The sequence below is a fragment of the Oryctolagus cuniculus genome, chromosome 11, assembly GCF_964237555.1.
Source record: "Oryctolagus cuniculus chromosome 11, mOryCun1.1, whole genome shotgun sequence".
Taxonomy (NCBI): domain Eukaryota; kingdom Metazoa; phylum Chordata; class Mammalia; order Lagomorpha; family Leporidae; genus Oryctolagus; species Oryctolagus cuniculus.
This window is the reverse complement of record NC_091442.1, coordinates 39,741,481-39,767,729: the sequence shown is the minus strand read 5'-3', so window position 1 is coordinate 39,767,729 and position 26,249 is coordinate 39,741,481. Positions and strand designations below refer to the sequence as shown.

At 36.5% G+C, this 26,249-nt stretch overlaps 1 protein-coding gene and 1 long non-coding RNA gene across 7 annotated transcripts in view; one reads left to right on the top strand and one right to left on the bottom strand.

Annotated features, from left to right (window-relative positions):
• MACROD2 (mono-ADP ribosylhydrolase 2) overlaps window positions 1-26,249 on the bottom strand; it is a 2,173,823-nt gene that overhangs the window by 1,353,268 nt on the left and 794,306 nt on the right. The window lies entirely within an intron of this gene.
• Window positions 1,812-26,249, top strand: part of LOC127491133 (uncharacterized) — a 37,899-nt gene continuing 13,461 nt past the window's right edge. The window contains exons 1-4 of the long non-coding RNA XR_007919669.2: window positions 1,812-15,367; window positions 16,752-16,900; window positions 17,006-17,063; window positions 21,136-21,209. This is a non-coding gene — a long non-coding RNA (uncharacterized lncRNA). The remainder of the gene's footprint in view (window positions 15,368-16,751; window positions 16,901-17,005; window positions 17,064-21,135; window positions 21,210-26,249) is intronic.

Below are 26,249 nucleotides of genomic sequence, written 5' to 3'. Positions count from 1 at the left end.
TGTCTTGTGTTGCCAGTCTGCTATGTAGAAGACCTATATATTATGATAAAAATCCAGAAATTCCTTTATCATGTCTCAATAGCAATCAGGTGAAATGCAAATGTGATCTTTCCAGGTGAATATAGAATCGCACAAAGACCAATATAATCAGTGCAAGTACCTTTTGAAAGGCAAAAACTACAAAATGTCTATGAAGAGAGAAAAAAATAGTCTACGTATAGGGAAAATAAACTAATGTTGAGAATGGGAAACTATATGACTACAATTCTGATTTAGCAAGAAAAAATAAATTGCCATGACAAGCTGTGAGCAGCAGATTGCTCTTGGTACACCCTGTGCTTGAGATGAAGACATCTAACGGAGACTTTGATAGAAAAAATCTGTCATTTTTTTTTCTCTCATCCAGTCTTGCCCACTCCAATGCTGACCCATAAGTATTTTGGGTCAATGCTAGAAATGAAACCTGCTTAATGAGATAGCTTCATTTCAACTAATTACAGTCATCTGTAATATTTGAACAAAATTTTCAAAAAGTTCAAAGAGGGACATACCGTGAATGGGAGATTTTCTTCCCAGCCCTAGTTCCTCCATAACTTGACACACTTGGGTTTGACTTTTTGAGCTTCAGTCAATAAATGAGGTGCCTGGATTGCATGATCATGAAAGTACTGTCCAACTCAATTACTCAAGTATTGATTCCAGATATTACAAGGAACTAAAACATCTGGCCTACCTGGTACTCAAGCTTCTTAATAAAGCTCTATAAGTGAGAAAGCCAGAGGAGCCACTCCAGGTCACTTTAACAGTATCTTGAGAAGAAAGATGATTTCTTGGCTGTGATGTGATTCCAACAGGGCATGGGGAGATCTGTCTGTACTGAAATGACTTCCCCAAGCTACCTAAAATTCCGTGCTTTTTCCTCCTGTCTTGATAGCTTCCTGCTTTCTGGGACTGTTAGGCTGTCTTAGTGAAGAGCTATGGAAGCCTTGGGGACCCATTTTCTGGGTATGGCCTTTGGATGGTAGGGGAAATGGTAAACAAATTAAAACATAAAAAATAGAGATGGATGCAGAGAGGTAGAAGCACAGACACTATTTGTCTATACCTGGTTTGCTTTTCTCAGATACCAGAAGGTGAAAGATCTAAGTGGTATACAGGACTGCAACCACAGACAATGAAATGTCAGAGATAAAGAGCAGTTGCAGTGTCTATCACAGAATTTTTTAATGGCTTGCCTATTGTTTATTGCTAAAACATACAACTTCTTTTTTATGCTTCTCTGGCAACCCGAGGCAGTAAAGAATCAGATAAGCATTGATTAGAAAATGGCTCTCTCATTGCACACTTTGGGACTCTACACAAGCTACTTAGCGTCTCTGAGACCAATTTGTGAGAAACATGATGATGAAAACACACAACTGGCAGGGTTTGAGGATAAAGTTGAAAAGGAGTGTGTTAGATGTCAAGCTCAGTAGATGTCCAATCTATTATTGAAACTATTACTTGTTCCCGATGGTTTGTGGTTTTAACATAACTTTCCCCAAAATTTGAAGGATGGTGAATGGTTTGAATTAACACAAGTTCTCATATTTATAACCCATTTTCTCTTCTTTGCTAGAATTGGAAGCCACCTGATAAGTTGAAACTGCTCTTGGTATAGGAGGATGACGGCATGAAAACTCACACATTCCTTATGCTAGCTGTCAGACACTTCTACAATTTCAAACAAGCTTTTCTTAGTCTTTTATGTTTAAACAGCATATTACTAAATTTCATGCCTAGTCCACTAGTTACCTAATAAGGTGTTTTTTTTTTTCTTTTTTGTTCTCTGGCGCCACTCTAGCCCATATTTGTGTTATCTAATATGCCTCTGCTTACTTGTGTGGTCTATATGGATCAGGCTGCTCTCAAACTCGTTTCAGTTTCCAAGAAAACATTAGAAAAATAAATCCACAGCTGCTAAAGACTTCCATCCAAATATAATCAAGCCATAAAACAGAAGCAGAAACGCATGGTCCTGATAGTCCTACAATCTCTCGTGCATATCACAGGGCATGTCCTGCTCTCAGCCATCTTTATGGGATCCAGTGTCCACAAACACCAGCCATAAATACAGCTGGTTGCTTTTAAAGTAGTCGTAATGCAGAGAGAATAATTCTTGGTAAATAACAACAATCATTCAAAAATAATCCAGTTTACTGCTGATGGGAATGTAAATTTTCATGCACACTTTTGAAAAGATGCTAAATATAGGTATGCTACAACCTGGAAATCTCAAACCTAGGTATCTATTCAGCAAGAATTCATCCATTTGTATATTAAAATGTGCACAAAAAATACCTATAGAATCACTATTCATAATATCCCCAAACTAGAAACTACTGAAATGTTCAACAATAGGAAAAGAGATAAATTGTAGTATACTCACAAAGTAGAATATTAAATATCAATAAAAAGAGCAAAGTACTACTACATGCAAAACATGCATGCATCTCACAGACATAATGTTGACTGAAAAATTGTGCTATAACATGTACAAACTATACAGCTCTAATAGCTTAAATTTCAAAAACAGACAAAAGTAATCTATTAGTTCAGGATGCACTTCCTTTGGGAAGAGTAGGGACTGGAGGACATGTTCCATTTCTGAAGTCAGTTCTGGGTGCTAGCTACAATATATTTAGTTGGTAAAGTATCACTAAGTTCCTTTTTTGATATATACAAATTCCTGTATGTCTGGTATTATACTCAATAAAAGGTATTTAGAAATAGCAAAAGATTACAAGGACATATGCTCATCTTCAAAATACACAGGAAAAAATCCAACAGGTAGCGGGAGACTTAGTAGATTCTTGAAGTCAACACAATTACAAGTCAATCAGAGACCATAGTGACAAATCTGTTATGCTGAGTTTGAGGACCCTTTGCCCAGTGTCTCTGTCATATGTGGCTATAAAGGACATTATTGTTACTTTTATCATTCTAGTTTTTCTTGTAGGCCAAGCACTGTATTGGGAGTCCTTTCATCAACATTACCTCATTCATTCTCACCAACAACCCCATGAGAGAGCACTGTAATTTCCACTGTGCAGTTGTACAAACTGATAAACACAAACAATTTATTTTAAGTTGTTAGAAGATGAAAGATGTGGAATGACCACTTGCCCTGGTGACCTGGGATTCCCTTGAGTCCTGTGAGACCCTACACTCGGGCTCCAGGAAGCCCCCTCTCCATGCTGTCTGAAATAGCACTGGGTTGTCCTCTGATGGTCATTTTTCCTCTGTGGTTTCAGGTTCATCCAGACCATGCTCTTTAGTCAGTCTGTGAAATACTAAGGAATAGCCATGGCAATATCCACCTCTCGCCTCTCCTACACACATGTGGTTCACTTTCACTGAGCTCAATATCAAGGCTGCTAAGGCTGGCTGGACTCCAGGAACTCATCATAACCAGCATTTGTCTGTTGGGATTATCAGTCTGATCACAGAAGTAACCAAATATCCTGCTTGCTGCTAGAGTTTCTGAGACTGATATGAGGGGAGATGTTTTCAGAGACTCAGAGAAGTCCAAAATTTGTTTTTTTTTTTTAAATAAATCCATATAAAATTATTTGCAATTGCCATTAGCAGGTTGATAGAGGTTTTCTGTAGTGTCAGGGAAGAATATGATCACTACAGACTTAGATAAATGATCTTTACAGATAGACAGAGTAGATTCAAATCTAGACTAAGCTACTTAGCCCATTTCTTCATGTAACAAATCTGTGTTAATGTCTTCATCATTTATTATTATAAAGATAAGTGAGATAATGTGAAAAATACTTAGTGCAACTCTACCATGTAGTAAGCTTTTTCACAAGTGGTAAATGCATAAAAAACACAAAAGTACACAATTTTATTTAGCAAGTTATATAGTAACATCATGCATCATACACTTGCAGATACACACACGTTCTCTTACAGAATCAAGTATTTTTGATATTCTATTATCTTTGTGTGTGTGTGTGTCTATTCTTGTACTCAATCTTAAGAATTTTTTTCTTAAAAATTATTACACACAAATTTTTAATTGATTACTTAATAGCTACCATAGCAAATCCTGCCTTTGAGAGACTTTGGTCAAGGTGGTAGTTTTCTAAACCAGCTGAGAATTGCAAGCAAAAAGCAAAACAAAAAAAAAAAAAATTGAAAGACAGTAAAAGAAATAATATGAAAGCAACTAAAGAGATTTTAAATAAATCTGAGTGTCTAAATTCAGAGATTTAAAAAGGATGCAATTTGTCCAATATACTTCTGGGCCACTTATTCAAAAGAGAACTTTCATCATAGGCCTAGACTGATTTGCATACTATGTTACTCACTTACAGAACACTTTGACATTTTGAGGCTAATAAACTTAACAGTCTGTAAGTCTAGATGTAATAATAGCCTTTTTTAATGAATTTATTTATTTATTTATTTATTTATTTATTTATTTTGACAGGCAGAGTGGATAGTGAGAGAGAGAGACAGAGAGAAAGGTCTTCCTTTGCCGTTGGTTCACCCTCCAATGGCTGCCACGGCTGACCCGCTGTGGCCGGCGCACCGCGCTGATCCGAAGGCAGGAGCCAGGTGCTTCTCCTGGTCTCCCATGGGGTGCAGGGCCCAAGTACTTGGGCCATCTTCCACTGCCTTCCCGGGCCACAGCAGAGAGCTGGCCTGGAAGAGGGGCAACTAGGAAAGAATCCGGCACCCCAACCAGGACTAGAACTCAGTGTGCCGGCGTCGCTAGGTGGAGGATTAGCCTACTGAGCCGCGGCGCCGGCCTAATAATAGCATTTTAATCCACTGTCTGCCCCTCTCTTTAGAGACTACAGAGTTGCATAGTCTTCCTTTATATTTTGCATGACCTCTTGAAGAAGGAGACATTCAAATAGAAATTATCCTCACACATAGCTCTGGCAGGGAAGCTAGTTCGCAGCAGAATTCAAGATGTTTCTGTACCCTTACTCACTGGTGTTCAATGATTTTACTTCCTCATTAAAGTTCTCTTGCTCTCATACAGAGGAAATAATTAGACCATGAATATGACAAATAAAAAGCAGATAACCTGAGCTTTGACTTATACCAGACTAGCAGACTATTCAGGGGCATCCTCACCCTGTTGGCAAATTTTCAAAAGGTTAGAGAGCAATGTTGAGAAAAAAAAATCATTATAGCAAGTATGACCTAAAATGTTCTTCAATAAAGTTCCTAAAAAGCATACACATAGAAGAGGTAACAGTTTTAATGCTGCCAGTTTTTCTCTAAACTTTGCAGTAATACTCTATTCCTAAGATCTATAAAGGCTATTTTTCTGTGCTTATGTTAATGCTAACTTAGAATAAACAGAACTGTGGTCTTTGGACAAAAACTTCAGTGATCAAGTAAATTTCTGTTGTGAAGATAACAAAAATAGTCTATAAAAAGTTATTTATTATACTCAATGAGATTCACTTTAAAAAGAAACTAAATGTGCTTCCTTATCAGGTAATGATTCTCACTTATTCATACTAAGAAAAACTAGGATATCTGATACACCAAAAGTAAGTATTGTTATATAAGCATACTTCAAACTATATACACATTAATATGTTTGAGACAATAGCTTATGGTTCTTTAAGCCACTCAGTTTATGTTACTTAATTATGGGAACCCTAACAAATTCATTTAGGCACCATATTTAATTTTAAACATTGCACAATGATGTCAGTTATACATTACAGGCATTCAAATCCGAGTTGAACATTTTGTGAGTCAGTCTACAAAACCACGTTTATTTGAGGCATTTTATGACAAAGGATTTAATTTTGTCTTGTTAAAATTCTACTGTGGGAGAGTATATTGTCTGCTATTAATCATCTATGTAGCCTAAGGAGAAGCCCATGTGATATGAAATTGGAGTTTCCTGCCAACACTGAATGAACCAAAATGAAATTGGATCCTCTGGTCCCAATCTTTTTAGAAACCTGCAGCCCCAGGTGACATATTGACTACAGATTGTGAGATATTTTGAGTCAGAGCCACTCAGCCAAGCCACTCCTAAGTTCATAATCAACAGAAACTGTTTGATAGAAAAGACATTTAGGACTAATTTTAACCAAGAAGTTGAAAGATAAGTATACTGAAAACTATAAAACACTGAAAAGAAATTGTAGGAGATACAAATAAACAAAAGATATCCCATGTTCATGGATTGAAAGCATACCCAAAGCAATCTACATATTCAATGTATTTCCTATCAAAATTCCAATTCCATTTATTTCAGAAATAAAAAAATCCCAAAATTTGCATGAAATCACAAAAGACCTGAATAGCCAAAGCACTTTTGAGGGAAAAAAAAGCTAATAGTTGGTTAATTTTAAGCTATATTACTGATTTTGACAATATGGATGAACACAGAGGACATTATGCTGAGTGAAACAAGCTAGACATAGGATACATGTAGAATCTCACATGTGGAATCTAGAAACTCAGACTCATGGAAGGATAGTAGATCCAAGGGCTACCAAGGACTGAGAAGTCAGGTAAATGGGGAGATTTGGTCAGAAAGAACAAGGAAACAGATAGTAAATATTTGCTTCAAACCACTAGATTCTGGGGTAATTTTTTTACACAGAAATATATAACTAATACACCTATCAGAAAATCATTTCTGCTCTCTATGAATAGAGACTTATTGTTCATATGGCAAATTTAGGGAGCTAAAATAAATTTCCCATTCTCCTGGGTAACTAGATTTGATTCTGTGGCATGGTGTAGCAATGAACCGCAAAAAGAAATCTGCAGATTTCTAGGACCATTATCCTGCCTTGGGAAACATCCTTTATTTCATCCTACCTTGAGTGTGGATGTGATGGCTGAAGCTGTAACAATCACCTGATCACTTAGTGGAAAGGTTAATGGGATCATATTGACCTGGGCCCTTATATCATAGAGTTGTTAAAATAATGTCAGAAATTGTCCTTGGAATTCTTAAATTAGAAAAAAATAATGTTTAAACTATTTTTCAACAGAAACTGTGTTTCTGTTACCATCAGATAGAAAATAAACTTTACTAATTATTTCATTTTATGTTATTTTGGAAGCTCAGCATTTTATTTCCTTTTAATCTCAGAAAATAGTATTTGCTCACTGTCATGATAAGTATTATTAATATATTTTTTAAAAACCATGTGTGTGTGTGTGTGTGTGTTTGTGTGTGTTTATGTGTATAATATAGTAGGAATCACATCCTGAAAAAATCATCTTTAGAACTACATTTATTGCATATGTCTTCATCTATACTATTTTTATAGCTAAAAAATTATTAGAAAAAAATAAAAGGGATAAAAGAGGGAAGAAAAATAAAGAAAATGAAAGAGGCCAAGATAAAAAGATACAGATTTGGAAAATAAAATGATAAATGGAAAAAAGTACATTATTAAGCCTGTGAAAAGAAATTGGTGTGAATATTGTTAAAAGATTATAAACATGAAAGTGTAAAACATTCGTTATCTCTTTCTAGGATGTCAGGTAGTTTTTAAACTATCATGCATAATGAGATTTTTTTAAGTATAAATTTATTTTCCTAGTGTTGGAACTTTGACATTAAGCAGTGAAAGCCTAAACTTGAGACACTTTTGATTCTTTCCTGAAAGAAAACGTAAGGTGATAATGAATTGAACCTTTGAAACACAGAGTGAGTTTGCAGAGTTATTTTAAGAGCTACATACAAAAAAGAAAGGCAATTACTTATAAGCACACATGCATATATATGTATATATATTCCTAGATCAGTATTTTAAGGAAAATGAGTATCAAATATCAAATATAGAAAATTTATTTAGGATACATTGTGATAATCATCAAAAACATTTCATATACATATTAACAGCAAGAGAAGAAATTACAAATTGAAATTTCTAAAGCTCTTTATAAGTCACTTGTGCAAACAAAACCCTTTTAGGATTTTTATTCTAGTATTAGAAAAACTTCATCCTTCCATATGATAGCATGGTAAGGTGTTTGATGTTCTTTTTCATTATAATCAAATCTGTGTTGAGTCAAGGTTCTCCAGAGAAACAGAACTAATAGGAATTGGCTTATATGATTATGGAGACTGAGAACTGTCACAATAGGACATCTACAATCTGGAGACTCAGGGAAAATGGTGGTGTGCTTCTGAGAACTGGACAGCTGATGATGTAAGTTTAGTACTAAGCCAGGCAGGGGAATACTGATATTCCAGCTCAACAGTCAGGCAGAAAAGTAAATTCTCCCTTCCTCCACACCCTTAGTTCATGGGACAGAGATCTACCTACATAGAAGAGAGCAATCTGCTTTATCCAGCTTGTGGGTTCAAGTGCTAATCTCATCCAGAAATCCTCTCACAGACACATCCAAAATTAATGAAAAGCCATATATCTGGGCACCTTGTTGTCTGGTCAAGTTGACATACAAAACTGACCATCATAATAACATCTTTGGTAGCATTTATGACAATATCTGTATGCTTTAGAGTCAACCTGGTTGATTCAGATCTATCACAATGTTCTATGGCTTCCAACAAAAACTTATTTTCCCTGGGTTTCAGTTTCTTCATTTGTAAAATAGAGAACATTATAAAACCTGCCTCGTAGGGTATTGTGAGAATTAGGTAAATAAATAGATGTAGTTAGACTAGGTCTGGAATATGGACAGCACCCAATGCATTTCACTATTATTTTATCCATACAAACCTAAAAAATTAATGTTCTAGCAGTGAGTATCACCCATATTGGTTCAACAATTAAAGTAAAAATTGAAAAAAAAATCGAGTAAAAGTGGAGAGATTAGTCAGACAAGAGTGTGAATGCACAAGGGGTATTTGAACCTTAGGGTAAATTCATACTTATATATTAAGGCTTATTTATTTATTTATTTATTTACAAAGCTAAAAGGAGAAATCCTAAGGATAAACTACCTACAGTCAATTTCCATTACCTCCCCTTTTAAAGATGTATATGTCATGCTAAATAGTTTTTCTCTCTCTCTCTCTCTTTTTTTTTTTTTGGACAGGCAGTTAGACAGTGAGAGAAAGAGACAGAGAGAAAGGTCTTCCTTCCGTTGGTTTACCCCCCAAGTGACCACTATGGGTGGCGCATTGCACCAATCCAAAGCCAGGTGCTTCCTCCTGGTCTCCCATGTGGGTGCAGGGCCCAAGGACTTGCGCCATCCTCCACTGCACTCCTGGGCCACAGCAGAGAGCTGGCCTGGAAGAGGGGCAACCGGGACAGAATCCATTGCCCCAACCGGGACTAGAACCTGGAGTGCCGGCGTTGCAGGCAGAGGCTTAGCCTAGTGAGCCACGGTGCCGGCCTATAGTTTTTCTTATTTTTTTTATGACATAAATATTACATGATAACTAGGGACTGATCCAAAATATGAATAAATGGGCAAAAAGAAAAAAATATTTGCATTTCTATTACTCAGAGATAATGTTGTGGTATCTGACCTTCCAGATCATTTTCTGTGCACTTTAAAAAAATATTTACTTATTTATTTGAAAGAGAGAGTGACAGAGAGAGAAAAAAGGAGAGAGAGAGAGAGAGAGAGAGGGAGAAATAGAGAGAAAGGGAGAAACATCTTCCCCTCATTAGTTCACCAAATGCCCCAATAGCCAGGGCTGGACCAGGCCTAAGTCAAGAGCCATCAAACCCACTGGAGTTTTCTACATTGGTGGCAGGGAATCAACTACTTTAGCCATCATGTACTGCCTCCCCAGGCACATTAACAGAAAGTTGGATCAGCAGTGGAGTAGCTAGGTCTGGAACAAGGCATTCCCACATTGGGTGCAGGAATCCCAAGAGGGAGCTTAACTCACTACACTACAACATCCAGCCCCTTCCATGCATTTTTAACAAATTAAATAAATGATATATAAATCAGATATATATTCATACTGTTTATAATGTTTATCTTAATTAAAATTTTATAAAATTATTTTCATAACAAATATAATTGTACAGAATAGCAAATGGCTAGTCCTTATGAATTTTTCAAAATCTTATCAATTTTTCCACTGGGCATTTCATTGGTTTTTCTGGATTTTCTCTGTTATAAACAATTTTGATTGCTTCTTGTAGCCAAGAGCTTTACACAGATTTAAGATCAGAGCCTCAGGTGATTACTGACATCATAAATAATAGTGTCAATTGTTAAATCAACAACAGGAGTCACTGTGCACTTACTCCCCATGTAGGATCTCTGTCCTTAATGTGTTGTACTATGCGAATTAACGGCATAACTAGTACTCAAACGGTACTTTATACTTTGTGTTTCTGTGTGGGTGCAAACTGTTGAAATCTTTACTTAGTATATACTAAAAAAAAATCAGCTGATACAAAATAAATGATTTGTGGTTTCTTATACATGGTATAGCTGCTCTCCCAATAATGTTGTGCTGTTTCTTGGATGCTGCTGATGGGTATCTATCGGCTTCAAGAAAGAGATTTCAAATCAGATGTGCACTTAAGGTTGCTCCAAAGTGGTGAGAAACAAAACACAAATTGAGCCCAGAATTACTTTTGAACATTTTGATTGTAATGTAAACCCAGTGAATGCCTTGGTCAGGTGCAATCCAGGAACAAGAACTAGAAGAAATTAAAATGAAAGCCAGTCTGACAGATATTTAAAGAACAATGTATCATTGTTCTGATGTAAAGCAAGAAAATTGTATGAATAATTCATTCTCTCTAACACCAACAAAAAATGTTTTTACACTTTAAAATAGGTGATAAAAGAGGAACTATTTTGCCAAAAGTATGTAAGTGGAGTGTAAATTTCTCTTCCTGCCACAAAAGAAGCGACTCTGTATCACAGCTGAATAAGGCAATAAGATGTACCACTAGGAAATATTCCAGAAGACCTATCTATTTGCACTAAGGAACCCAAGGAAAATCTTGGCTCTGCAACCAACTATTTCCTTCTAATATGTATGTTGTATTTCTGATGACTACCAGGGTCTCAGACATACACTTTTCTACCTACCCAGAGAGGTAAGTCTACAATGGGGGAAAACATTTCTCTTTCAGTAAGCTCATCAGGGATTACATCTTAAGGGTAGCACTTCAGCTTCTAGAAGGAAGTTATTTTACAATGAAATCTAAGACACTCAATTACAAATAGATTAGGAACTAGTATTTACTTTGTTCTCTGTTCCAAATCTCAAACATTCCTTTATTCTAGAATTTCAAAACCTAAGAGGGATTTTTCCATTACTTCTTTTTTGGGAAGTAAGTTTGAGATGCTCTATAGGGAACGTTGGTTAAAGAGTTACTGCTAGGGTTGGTACTGGGGCACAGTAGGTTAATCCTCTGCCTGTGGTGCCAGCATCCCATATGGGTGCCTGGACTGTTCTAATCCAGGCTGCTCCTCTTCCAATCCAGCTCTCTACTATGGCCTGGAAAAGCAGTGGAAGAAGGCCTGAGTGCTTGGGCCCCTGCACCTGCGTGGGAGACCTAGAAGAAGCTCCTGGCTCCTGGCTTCAGATTGGCTCAGATTCGTCCATCGTGGCCATTTGGGGAGTGAACCAGCAGATGGAAGACCATTCTCTCTGTCTCTCCCTCTCACTGTCTGCAACTCTATCTCTCAAATAAATTAATGAAATCTTTTTTTTTTTTAAAGAGTTATTACCAGAGTTACTATTACTGGACTTTCCTGAACTTGATGGTTGTTCACCCAGTAAGATGTGAGATAAAACATTCTGCTAAAAAAGAAAAGTTTCCAGTCTGTCTTTAGAATTCCATATGGTCTACCTGAGAAGAGAAAAATCATATTAATATCAGTTCCTAGGCTCACAGGAAATGTTCACACACACTTCCATGGAGTATTCACAGTGATCTCAGAAGTAAGTCACCAGGTACAGTTACTCTAACACAACCAAAGAGAAAACCACAACAACAAATGGCAGAATCATTATCACATCCACTCTAACATATACACATACACACATATACACATTACCTGCAGTCAAATGGACACTTAGTACATCTCATTTGCCAAGACTTCAAACTAAGGGTCTGTTAGCACATTACTCTTCATTTCCTTTTCTAAAGTTTCTCTGAATCTTACTCATCTTATACTTACCCACAATTGGTTTCAGCTAGTGTTTTTCCTTTTCTTATGAAGCAATGACAACAACAACAAAAATCAATCTTTATGCTATGTTTGATTCTGGTTATTCTTTACCATTATTATTGTATTTATGATAGTCAATGATTATTAGTGGGAATCATTTAACTACTATTTATTGTCCAGTTATATTGATATGATAAGAATTGCTTATGCCTACACTTGTAATAGATCCAAAAGTCATTTTGGGTATATTAAAACACAAAAGGGAAAAAAGTTTTGCTTTCCTTTGAATTAATATATCCTCATCTGGACTAATAAATGACCGCATCACTTAGCTTAATGAACAAGTCCTTTGAAATGGTACAACTAACAACGTATCCTAAGCAGGGTGCTTTTAACTGAGTTATTTTTCAATGAATATTTTCAAAATTAAATATGAGAAATCACTTTTATTTTCCTCTTCATATCTGCTGACTTAAGATATGACTCAGGAACATTTTTCAGCTACATATTGTTCACATAATTATTAATTAATGCTCCCAGACTTCAGTGAAGTTCATATTCCTCATATGTCATAGGACTGCCATTAATCTCTAATTGCTTTCAGAACTTCACCCTCTTTTTCTTTCTGGAGCTGCGATAAACTTGCCCTTAGCCACCAAGTATTCACTTGATCAGTCTCCCAGAACTACTACTGGGATTCTTTAAGAGCACCATTCTATTTTATTTATTTTTTAAATTAATTTATTTTTTTTGACAGGCAGAGTGGACAGTGAGAGAGAGAGATAGAGAAAGGTCTTCCTTTGCCGTTGGTTCACCCTCCAATGGCTGATTCGATGGCAGGAGCCAGGTGCTTCTCCCCGTCTCCCATGGGGTGCAGGGCCCAAGCACTTGGGCCATCCTCCACTGCACTCCCTGGCCACAGCAGAGAGCTGGCCTGGAAGAGGGGCAACCGGGACAGAATCCGGCGCCCCAACCGGGACTAGAACCCGGTGTGCTGGTGCCACAGGCGGAGGATTAGCCTTTGGGCTGCGGCGCCGGCAAGAGCACCATTCTAAATGAAGGAAGTACATACAGCATGCAGGGTGATTAAATTCTCATTACCTAAGAGTGGAAGCCAGCATTTCCTGCATTAAATCAGTCCATGAGGGAAAAAAAACAAAATCACTACGCTTTTCAACATAAAAACACAGAAAATCACACCATTTAAAATATAAAAGCATTCTGAAGTACATAGTTTTGTGGTAAATCTGAAGTGTAGGGCCAGTGCCAGGGTAGGGTAGTGTAGGGTAGTGCCAGGTACATGATCCTGAATCTTAACATAGATTTGAGGAGGCAGTACAGAAGAGAGTGAAGTACTGTGGATTGAGAGGCAGTTTCCTCGATCCAGGAGACTCTAACTTTCTAGGATATTTAACCCCATGAGCAGGTCATTTAACTCTGTGGCACAATAGATTGAAGGTTTTCAAAGTGGACTTATAAGAGTTCAAAGAAACTTATAAGAAGTTCAAAGAGTGACTATGAGAAGGAGCTATGGGTGTCCTCATGTGGACTCAAAAACTTCCAACTAATTTCATCCACAGAAAGACTTGCTTCATATATCGATTTATCTTTCAAGATTTTATTACAGGTTCCTAAGACTTTAAATGTATGTCTGTAAAAAAATTAAACCTAATGATCTCTAGGGTCTCTTCCAATTCCAATAATTTACTCCATTTCCTCTAGAAGCGAAAAAGAGGTGAATGACTTCATCCTCACCATCACAAGGCATCTCACATGGCACTCTCTAATGAATTACTGCCTATAAGATTGGCAATGTATTGTAAATATAGTCGAAGAAGGTCAGTGGCCCCCAAGTTGTTTGTTATTTCACTTTTCAACAGAAAGGAAGAAAGTGTGTGTAATTAGGAAAGATATGGCAGGAAAGAGACTGAAAGAGTACAAGGAAAGGAAACTATTAGCCCTTCTTCATAATTCAGAGAGAGAAATTGCTGGGTGAATGGACATAGAGATAGAAATGGAGAAAGGAGTTATATTCTGTATTGATTAGAGTATGAACTACTAATTAACGTTTTCTAATGGATGAGGTCACTGTTACTTAAAATGTACAAACATGCATCTCACTTACTTGATGTTTATTCTCTTTTTTATTTTAATTTTTCTTTTTTTTTTTTTGACAAACAGAGTGGACAGTGAGAGAGAGAGAGACAGAGAGAAAGGCCTTCCTTTACCACTGGTTCACCCTCCAATGGCTGCTGCGGCCGGCGCACTGTGCTGATCCGAAGCCTTGAGCCAGGTGCTTCTCCTGGTCTCCCATGGGGTGCAGGGCCCAAGTACTTGGGCCATCCTTCACTGCACTCCCGGGCCACAGCAGAGAGCTGGTCTGGAAGAGGGGCAACCAGGACAGAATCCGGCACCCTGACCGGGACTAGAACCCGGTGTGCCGGTGCCACAGGTGGAGGATTAGCCTATTGAGCCACAGCGCCGGCCTGATGTTTATTCTCAAATTTGAAGAGAGCAGCAGCCACTGCTTAACTCTTGGACTGAAGCTTTCATGGAATGCAAGATATGGCTCAGCTGTTAAAGCAGCACTTTTACATGGAATTCACTGCCATTGCTTGTGCAGAGCTGTCTTGTGAGCTCCACCAAGAACTGTTATTTTATCTGGGCAAGACAAGACACTCCTGGGTTCTTTGACTGATAAATATCCCGATTTCTCCCTCCCTCCCAAAATAAGCAGATGAAAAAATATATACTTAAAATACAAGAATGTTCAGATTTAGTTGAAGCTATCAGCATAACGTCTGGTTACTGATGCTATCAGTATAACATGCAGCCTTCCCTATAGAGTTGGACATATTCATATAGAACTTGCATAGGTCCTGAACTTTCATATTCCCCTCTCCTTCTATGTTAAGCAATATTCAGAGCCCTAGGAATCTGAGACAAAAACTGACGGACTCATGTTCACTTGGGATGTGTCATAATGATAAGTTCTCAGTAATAAGATTCTAGAATTGTTTTAGAGTAAATATCATCTAGAAATTTGCTTGTCTTTTCAGGAGATAATCCACAAGGCTATCCTCTGTGGAGAGGGTCAACCATTTTCCTGGCTTGTCAGAGTTCTTTTTTCCCACGAGTGCATATTAGGACATCAAAACAAGACATGGTCCATGTATAAGTTAGGGATCTGGCAAGAAACAATCCATTTCTGATGGTTCAAAGACAGAAATGAAGGGACTCCTTAGGACATGTGAGTAGTTCCCAGGCAGCAAGGAAGATATACCAAGGTTCCAAGAGTACATAAATAACAAGAAGTAGGCCCCACCAAAGACTAAAGGCACCAAAAGGAAAGAGTTTTACAGGTGATTTATGAGTCCTGGCTCCACGAAGGAAGGAGGGGACTCTGGATGAGAGCTGCTATCCTGGGAAACAGAAGAGGGATCCAAATCAGGGAAGCAGACAGAAGAAAGACCCCAGATCTTTTTTTCTTCTCTCTCATTTCCTGCCAAAGCCGCACAATAAGTCAAATGCTTAGGAACTGGGTAATTCAGTTCAAATACATTGGCTACTTGGAGACACAGATTAGGGCAGAAAGTGGACCGAGTGTATATACTTGTGTGATAAGGAAACTTGAAATATTCAGCACAGATCCTTAGCCCAAGAAAATATATAAGTGCACATATGAAATTTTTGAGTCCCCTCAAGTCTATTTATGAATACCAGTTTAAGAAATTCTGAATATATGAATAATTTTCAAATCTGTGTCTAGCATATATGATTCTCCCAAAATTTTATATATATAATTATCCACTAGATATCATCTCTCAGGTGTCCGATAGGCATCTCTGGTTCAAGCTGCTCAAAACTGAAATAGCTATTTTCTTCTTCCATGTAGACTTGTGCCTTCTCATAGATTCCCTTTACTATGAACCTGGATGGATAAATTTATATATTTAAATCCTTTTCACCTTCACTTTCTAAATTCTGTTAGCGACGAAATCCCATTAATTCCATCTTCTAAGTGTTTTCAGCAACTTGTCCTTTTACTTTTTGTCATATTGATACCTCCCTGATACAGATTTCCATCAACTCTATCCCGGACCAATGTCCCTTTTTATGCCTTCCTTACCTCTTGTCTCTTCCCTTTCAGTCAGTTGCTTTTCTGAAAACAAATCCCACCATGTTACTCCCTTAACTAACACTCTTAAGCCTCTCCTTTTGTAAGTCCAAATCTGTCTAGTTTCAACTACATGCAAAGATCCTAATTTCCACTGCTTCATTGTGACCCTGAAGTTCTCACAACACCAAATGAGTGGCAGGATTCTTGTTCATGTTTTGAATGTCTTTCTTTTAGTTTCACGTCTACTGCCTGATGAATTTTTCTTAAATTCTTATTTGGAAGTAATTTTGAAATTACCCCCAAATTGCATGAATAACACAGATATCCTGTACATTATTTTCCCTGTACTTTTATTTACTCCTTAACACCCATTTCCAGGATCACTCTCCCTGGGTCCTAACTCCATCCTGTAAAGATCATTTCTATTGTTCTCTGTGTTCTGTTATTTTTCTGTTCTCTATTGTGATTATACTGTGTACACTGTTCCATGTTTTGTTTCCCTGTCATTTAATAGGCCAAGTTCCATCTTGAAATGGGCAAAATATTTATCAGGGACTGCTGGAAAGCTTATCTTTGTAGCTGCCCAAGAAATAAGTGCCTAGTGAACAAGTGAAGTGAGTCAATTCTGAATACTATAATCAAGCAAGAAGAAGAAACATCAGGGTATGTAGGTATCATGTTTGCTTTTGATTTGGTGTCATTTTTGTTTTTGTTTTTGTTTTCTATCTTAAAAATTGAGTTCATGCCACTAATTTGTCTATTCCAAAGGAGCAGAGGAAAAAATAAACTGTCACTCTGTGAAGAAACACTATGACCCCACTCCTTGGTAAGTCTTCAAAGCTTGTATAGACACTTGAAAGGAGATAAAGTTCAAGAGGAGGGAATCCCTAATGTGCTACATGACAGACTAAGTGGAGGGTTGTGCTAAAAGTGCAACATAGGTTCTGGCAAGCATGGAAGCAACTGTCAATCTTCCTTGGGGAAGGTTGTGGATACCTTGTAGAGCTAATAAAGGTCCCAGGCAAGGAGGTGAGCAGCCTCATCAAGAGGAGGTAATGTGAACTTGCTGAGGCCCTGTAAAGGGAGGGAACAGACCTAGAATCTATCAACAGACTCCAGAGTCAGGGATTCACATAGATCTACCTACTAAGGAAGTGGAAAAGTTTAGGGGGAACATGGTGGTGACTAAAGCTGCAGCAATTTATCAGTGATTAAATGCCCAAATATATGCTGATCTCTCTTTATTGTTAACAGTATTCCCTTCCAATACATGCTAGTCCCATTGCTTGCAATCTGAAATGTAAGGAGCTTTAGGTTTGTGTGTGTGTGGACTACAAATGGGCACCTCAGACCCAAGTGCAACTAGTATATTTTTCAAACAAGGTGATATACAGCTCTATCAAGTGAAAACTGCATTTTAGATGGGGCTGGGGTCTTAAAAAACAGTCAGAGAAAGAGTACTCCAGAGAGGAACTCAAGAAATATACAACATGTGTTAGGATCCAGCACTCTTGGACTTGCTCTAGCATATCAATGAGCTGAAACAGCTAACTCAAAATAAGAAACTATGGAATAAAAAATAAGTTTAGGTAAGCTCTACTATGGATGAGGAGTGGTAAATTTATTGAAATAAATGTATAAAATTCTGAGTGTTCAACAAAAATGGAGCACAGGCACCCACATGGATATGATGCTGGCAACTACATGAGGAATTTATCAGTCTTTTTACCTCAGATATATATTGTGACTCAAAGTTTAATAATATACAGCATTGGCAATGTTTCAGTAGATTGAAACCAGGTAGGAAGCCAGCCCTTAGCAATTGTTTATTGGGAATTTACTCATGAAAAGTTTTCAGAGATATGTAAGTCAATTTCCTATTCCCAAGAATGTCATTTTCAGTACCTGGGTAGAGACCTTAAAAGTACCCAATTCTATAAATCAAAGAAGAAAATAAGCCTTCCAACAGAGCCACAGACAAATCATATTAAGGCAAGGTGGGAAAAATCAGAAAAGATCTCAAGACAAAAGTAGTATGTATCTGAGATGGAATTTGAAAGTGTAAAATTTCAATAGACTGAGTTCTGACAAGAGATGTCTCATAAACAATGAAGAAGAACTGCAAGAAGAGAGTAACCAACATCCTCAATACTGTAAAGAGATCCAAGAGAATAAAAACAGAGAAAAGAAATGAAATTCTTCACAAAAAATCTCTGACCACTTTCATAAAAGCAGTTTCAGTGGAGTTGAAGAAGCAAAACTGAATTATGCAAAGTTAAGATTGTTGATACAATAACTAAGTTGATATCCAAGTTTGTAGTTGTTAGGTGGTAAAGAGAAGGAGGGGAGTAAAAAACATATCGAGAGAAGACAAAGACAATTAGAGAGCACATGTCCATTTTGGAAAAGGGACAGACAAAAATTAAGGATAATATGCAGGATGGGTGACCCAAACACTTCACCAAGATAATTAATAGACCTGGAAGAAGATGGTGCATATTGGAGAATGAGGCCTTAAATTGAATGGGTCAGAGTGACAAAGGAACTTCACACTGTATTTTCTTCTATTTAACCCATGATTTAGATGGCTATGTTCACTAACAAGAAGCAACATATATGAAGAATCTCCACTGACAATTCTATTAAACACCAGCAAATAATAATATGAATAGATATGTTAATTCTTTGTTGTGCACCTGGCCCCAGTGTCAGCACTTTACACTTAAAATAAAACTGTGAATCAATTCTGTAAACTTGTAGTATCAGGTATACCCACAGTGAATTTAGAGCTAATGTTCTAAAAGCATAAGTACTTCCAAGATTGCAAATACCAAACAGATGTTGAAAATAAAGGAACTGCTATTTTCTCAGGATATTTGTCTGCCTCCACTCCACCCTACCTAACTCTTGGCAATATGAGGTCCGGTGCTTATCCAATATCCTTAATCTACAGTTCTTATTTTCACCTTAGGACTTCTGTACAATAACTGAACTCTCTATATCCTTCACAATTTTAGTACTTTTATGGCACATTTCAAGCCACATCACAAAAATCTTTCTCATATCCACAACACTTCCCTTAATCAAATTTTCCTCTATGTCAGCTCTTACTCAATTTACCTTAAGAATATCAATCTATTGCTTTTCTTCCCCATTACTCATTCTACATTTTAAGGCAACAGATAATTTTATCCTAATTAATGATCATTAAGAGTACTTATCACTAATGACATATTTATAAAAAGAAGTGCAAACTCATACAATATGTTAATTATACAGTACAATAAATACTACTCTGATTAAATACATCCAGGTTTTCTCTCTAGAGTCCGTATGAACCTATGTGTCTACATGCTTATCTTCTAACTTTACCATTTTTGTTTTATGCTTCAAAAGTGAAACGAGGTAATTCTCAAGTTTTTTTCAATGACTAGCAATCAGGGAAATGCAAATCAAAACCACAATAAGATATCAGCCCACCCCAGTCAGAATAACTAAAATCCCAAACAGGATAATAAATGCTGGTGAGGATGTGGAAAAAGGGGAACACTTATACACTGTTGATGGGAATGTGAATTAGTGTAGCCACTGTGGAAAACAGTGTGAAGATTTCTTAAAAAACTAGAGATAGACTTGCCATATGATCCAGCAATCCCACTACTAGGTATATATCTGAAAGACTTGAACACAATGTATCAAAGAGATATCTGCACTACAGTGTTTATGGCCTCACTGTTCACAACAGTCAGAATTTGGAACAAACCAGGATGTGCATCATCATTTGAATAAAAGAAAATCTGGTATATATATTCACAAGGGAATATTATTCAGCTTTAAAAATAAAATGCTACCATTTACAGCAAAATGGATACAGCTAGAGGACACCATGTTGACTGAAATGAGCTGGACTCAAAAAGACAATTACCACTTGTTCTCCTTTACATGTGGGAGCTAAAATTAAAAAGATAAAATTAAAAAGGATATTGCTTATCCAATATTCTTAACCTACAGTTCTTATTTTCACCTTAGGACTTCTGTACAATACCTGAACTCTCTATATCCTACACAATTTTAGTACTTTTATGGCACATTTCAAGCCACATCACAAAAATCTTTCTCATATCCACAACATTTCTTTTAATCAAATTTTCCTCTATGTCAGATCTTATTCATTTACCTGAAGAATATAAATCTGTTGCTCTTCTTCTTCCCCATTACTCATTCTACATTTTAAGGTAACAGAGAATTTTGCCTTAAAATGTACCAATATTGCTACAAATACAGTTTTATAAAACTTTGTTTTATAGCTTTGCCAAACCAATGATTAAGAATGCTATACTACTATAGTTTTTATTATCTGTATGATGACTTAAAAAATTTAGTGCATATGGGTTAAATTATAATTTTCTATTCAATTATTATTTATAGCTGTTGTCTATATTCCCACTAAAGTAACATCCTTTTGTTTTTACTTGTTAAACTTCTTTGATGAAGTATTAAGCCTTTTTATTGTAATGTAATTTTAAAATATGTTATCTCAAAAGCTAAAAAAAAGGCAGGGATAGGAAAGAGGCTGGGAGGAAAAGAGGAGGAAGGAAGGAGGGAGGAAGGGAATATCATAATGTTCTTAGAATTGTAGCAACAAATCACACTGAATCTATTAAAAACTAGTTAAAATTATAATAAAACATTTTAAAACAAAAAAGTTGTGAAATAATATTTCTGCATTTTCTTATTGTGAACTAATATTTCTTCTATACTCTGGAAAAACAGGATTTATGGGTTAACCTAAGATCCTAACCAAAATTTAGAACTTGATTGTTCATGAAAATGAATTCAACATTCTAAAAGTAATTTTTAAATACACCTTTGTAACACAATCTCTTTGTATGTTGCAGACTGAATATGAAGACAAAGCATAATATGATATTGTTATGCAAATGGTGGAACAGAGCATCTAACTAAACATTAAGTATACCTTTTCCAAGATTATTATTTAATTTTGTACTAGATTAGTCATCATTAAATACTCTTAGTTTATCTTTAAAAATTCTCAGCAGCTTCCAATGCAGTTAAAGTATTTAACAAAAGTAACTCAAATATAAGATAAACATTAAGAGTATAAAACCTCTCTAAAGTCTAGTTTTGATATGCACAATATCATATCAAAAATGCTTCCCAAATTCTCCTGTTGTGCTAATGACTTCAAAGTTACAATCAGCCAGACAAGCAATCTATACAGTAATTAATGAATTAATAACCTGTCTTATTTCAAAAAGCCTATCAAGGCAGCTTAACAGCATATAATTAACCCAGATCAATGAATTAAATATGAACCAGGAAAAGAAGAAAAGTAAAATGGAAAGAATAGATAGATTCATGTGAAGATACTTGCACTGAAATATTGGAATTGTTAGTGGTCCCCTAGATATGGTTCTTAAAATTCTAGAAGTCAATCTAAAAGGAGAAAAGAATGATCAGTTAGAGAACATTGGGGAAACTCTGCAAGACATTGTCATAGGCAAAGACTTCTTGGAAAAGACTACAAGCACAGGCAATCAAAGCCAAAACTGATAAAAGGGATTATACCAAGCTGAGAAGCTTCTGCACTGCAAAAGAAACACTCAGCAAAGTAAAGAGGCAACTGACAAAATGGGAATAAATATTTACAAACTATACATGATAAAGGGTTAAAATCCAGAATCTATAAAGAGCTCAAGAAATTTAACAACAAAACAAACAATCCAGTTAGGAAATGGGTAAAGGACTTGAAAAGGCATTTTTCAAGAGAGGAAATTCAAATGGTCAATAGACACTTGAAAAAATGTTCAGGATCACTAGCCATCAGGGAAATGCAAATCAAAACCACAATCAGGTTTCACCTCACCCTAGTTAGAATGGCTCTTATACAGAAATCAACAAACAAATGCTGGTGAGGATGTGGGGGAAAAAGTACCCTAACCCACTGTTGGTGTGAATGTAAACTGCCTCAGTCATTGTGAAAGACAGTATGGAGATACCTCAGAAAGCTTAATATAGACCTACCATATGATCTAGCCATCTCATTTCTGGGAATTTATCCAAACCAAAAGAAATGAGAAGAGGAAAGAGTTATCTGTATTCCCATATTCATTGCAACTCAATTCAAAATAGGTAAGATATGGAATCAACTCAGATGTCCATCAACTGATGACTGGATAAAGAAATTATGGCATATATAACTATAGAGTACTAGACAGCTGTAAAAACAATAACAAAAAAACCAACAAATGAAATCCTGTCTCTTGCAACAAAATGGATGCAACTGCAAACCCTTATACTTAGTGAAATAAACCAGTTGCAAAAAGACAGATGTCATATATTTTCCCTGATCTGTGGTAACTAATAGAGTATCAAAAATGTAATGTATTGGGCATTCTGAGATTCAATAATTGTTTACAGCCCTTGTCTCTTCTGTTGAAGAACAATGTTTTTTACTTCATATTCTTTGTTGAACTGAGTGTATGGTTAACTTTACATTTATTTAAGTTAACATAATTTTTATTTAAGCAAACTGAAAATAAATCTTTGTAAAAATTACGAGTGGGGACTGGAAAGAGAGGAGGAAAAAGGGTTGGAGTTTGGGCGGGAGGAAGGATAGGGTGGAAAGTATCACTATGTCCTAAATCTGTATATATGAAATACATGAAACTTATATAATTAAATATTTTTTTAAAAAATCAGTGTTTAAAAAGTAAATAGTACTGAGATAATAGATAACTAAGGAGAACATTTTTTAAAAGAAATTTTTTTTCTGTTTATTGATTTTATCTATTTGAAAAGCAGAGACAAATAGAGAGACAGATCTTCTATTTGCTGGTTCTCTCTCCAAATGCCTGCAAAAGCTGGGGTTGGCCAGGCTGAAGACAGAAGCCAGAAACTCAATCCAAGCCTCTTATTTTTGGGGCCAGGGACCCAAATATTGCAGCCATACCTGCTGCCTCCAAGAGTAGGCATTAGTATTATCAGGAAGCCAGAATCAGGAGTAGAGCCAGGAGTTGAACTCATACACTGTGATGTACAAAACGCTCACTCTGAACAACGATTTCAGTATCAGAAATCCTAAAAAGATCCTCAGCATTTTCAAAGACAGCGTAATCTCAATCTTGGGATTCACAGGACTGAGACTCAAGTCTTCTTCCCACAATAAATTGCGGCACTCTGAAGCCCTGCTGGATAAAACTAGCTCCATGAGAGACTATTAAAATGCTATCTAGGAAATGGGTTGTTGAATAGACTTGTTTGGTCATGAACTGCTTTTCAGCATGCGTTTTAATATATGGAGCATCTTTCAGACAAAGTTCAAATATTCATATCCAGTCATTTTGAATGTACTGAGTGTCACCAAATTCACATGCCTGTATCCAGCTACTTACTGTGGCTGAGGAAATATAGGATTACACGTTTTAATAAGTAGTGGAGCTCAAGTAAGTATTCTGTGAAATTGCTGTCGGACAATGATTCATATTGCTTTTGCTTCTTGTTTCCATAATAAGCAAGTTTTGGAATTATCCTAAACAGATAATGAGATTATAAATACTTACCAAAGTAACATTTAGTGTAATATAAATCCAGAGGCACGAGTGATCTGCTGATTAAACACACACACACACACAGAAAAGGAGGCACTATAAAAGTTAAAACACCTATGCTTATGTTTCTCTTTTAATAAATCTGAAGCCAGTGAAGTTTATATATGGTCAATTAAAAAGAGCCATGTTGGATCTATTTTCTTTAATAAGATGTCTACCCAAGAAAATAACATTATTGTCCAAATTTATACTTTGTAATCTCTTGAAACTAAATGAAATTTACTGTTCTAAATTACAAGATACAATTCAGAGTATTATGGCTTTGAATTTCAAATTTATCTAACAATGCTTTTTTGCTTTGTTTTTCCATTTGCTACAGATGTGAGATATAATAAAGCAAAGTTCTAATGTACTGTCACTGAAAGAGTGATTTCATTGTGAAATTCTAACAGCATTACTCAGTTGCTACATTTTCCTGAAACTTTGTATTACCTCTTCATTTCCATTATCATAAGGGATAATAAATGAAGGAATACAGACTATAAAAGTATTTTCTTTCAGCTACTTGTTTGAAAATGTCATGTTTTCCAATACATTTTTCAAACAGTATAATAATAAAAAGACTTGGAATTTAAACATTGCAGATTTTTGTTGTTTTTCTTATTGTTATGAGTTTTTTATAAAAGTGGAAGCATATGGGCCCAAATCCCATCAGATCAAGATCAGGGAAACTAGTCAGTCACTAACCAGAAACATGATTGATAAGCTTCCAACTTATACTTGAAATTCATCAACTATAATTTTTACAAGCAATTAATGTGTATCAGAAAATTGTAAGCACCAGGGAAATAATTAATTACTAGGACAGATGAGGATTTTACTGTCATGAAGCTTAAAACTTAATGGGAAAGATCAACAATCTTTTAAAAATATATATACTGAGGCAAATGCAATGAAGACAATAAACAGATGGCATGAGAACAGATACGATGCTGCATTTGGAAAGTGGGCAAAGAGGCCCACTTCGAGGGGGGAAAATGCTTAAGCTTATACTTGCAGTAGAAACAATCAAGTATGCAAAGAGTAATCTAGAAAGAAGAAGCAAAAAGCAAGACGCAAAAGTAAGAAAATTTTAAGTATTTCAAGAATGGATGGAAGCCATAGTGACTGGAGTTTCACAAATAGTGGAGGGGCAGTGCACGACTCTGTTCACTGGGGACATCAAATCATGCAGGGCCACGAAGTTCCCTAACATTGTTGATATATTAAAGAGAAAAAGGAGAAACACATAAAGACTGCAGAAGTATGAAAAGGATAAAGGCTTTAAAAAACAATGATTAATAAAATGGAACCTTCCTTAATGGCAATATATAGGTAAGTCTTAAAAGATGAAATTTGGGAGCCAGTGCTCTGGAGTAGTGGGTAAAGCAGCCACCTGCAGTGCTGGCATCCCGTATGGGCGCCGGTTTGAAACCTGCTGCTCAATTCCAATCCAGCTCTCTGCTATGGCCTAGGAAAGCAGCAGAAGATGGCCCAAGTCCTTAGGCCCCTGCACCTACATGAGAGACCCAAAAGAAACTCCTGGCCTTGGATCAACCCAGCTCCAACCATTACGGCCATCTGGGAAGTGAACCAGCAGATGGAAGACCTCTCTCTCTCTCTGCCTCTGCCTCTCTGTAACTCTGCCTTTCAAATAAATAAATCTTTAAAAAAAAAAAAACAGATGAATTTTGAAAGATACAAAAATCTCAGTTAAATAAAATGAACTAAATTAGATATAACATATAATAGAATATGGACAATCTAGGGTTATGAGAGTCTTTTCTTATTGATGGATTATTTATTTCTTTTTAATTCCATATATGTTAGCCCACATGTCTCTAAGATTCTTAAAAGTATGTTTTCCTGGCCGGTGCAGCGGCTCACTTGGCTAATTCTCTGCCTGCGGCGCCGGCACCACGGGTTCTAGTCCCGGTTGGGGTGCTGGATTCTATCCTGGTTGCTCCTCTTCCAGTCCAGCTCTCTGCTGTGGCCCGGGAAGGCAGTGGAGGATGGCCCAAGTCCTTGGGCCCTGCACCTGCATGGGAGACCAGGAGGAAGCACCTGGCTCCTGGCTTTGGATCAGTGCAATACGCTGGCCGTAGCGGCCATTGTGGGGGTGAACCAATGGCAAAAAGGAAGACCTTCTCTCTGTCTCTCGCTCTCTCACTGTCCACTCTGCCTGTCAAAAAAAAAAAAAAAATGTTTTCTGCCAAAATAAAATATACGGAAGTATAGAAAATATGTCATAAACATTTCTGTTCTCACCATCAGTTGCTATTATTTTATTTTCAAATTTACTCCCTTTAGCCATAGTGTTCCTATAATATACCTTGTACTAAAATTTGCCATTCCCAAAGCAAGCTAAGTAATCCTTTCAAAAACTAAGTCCTCTTTTCCTG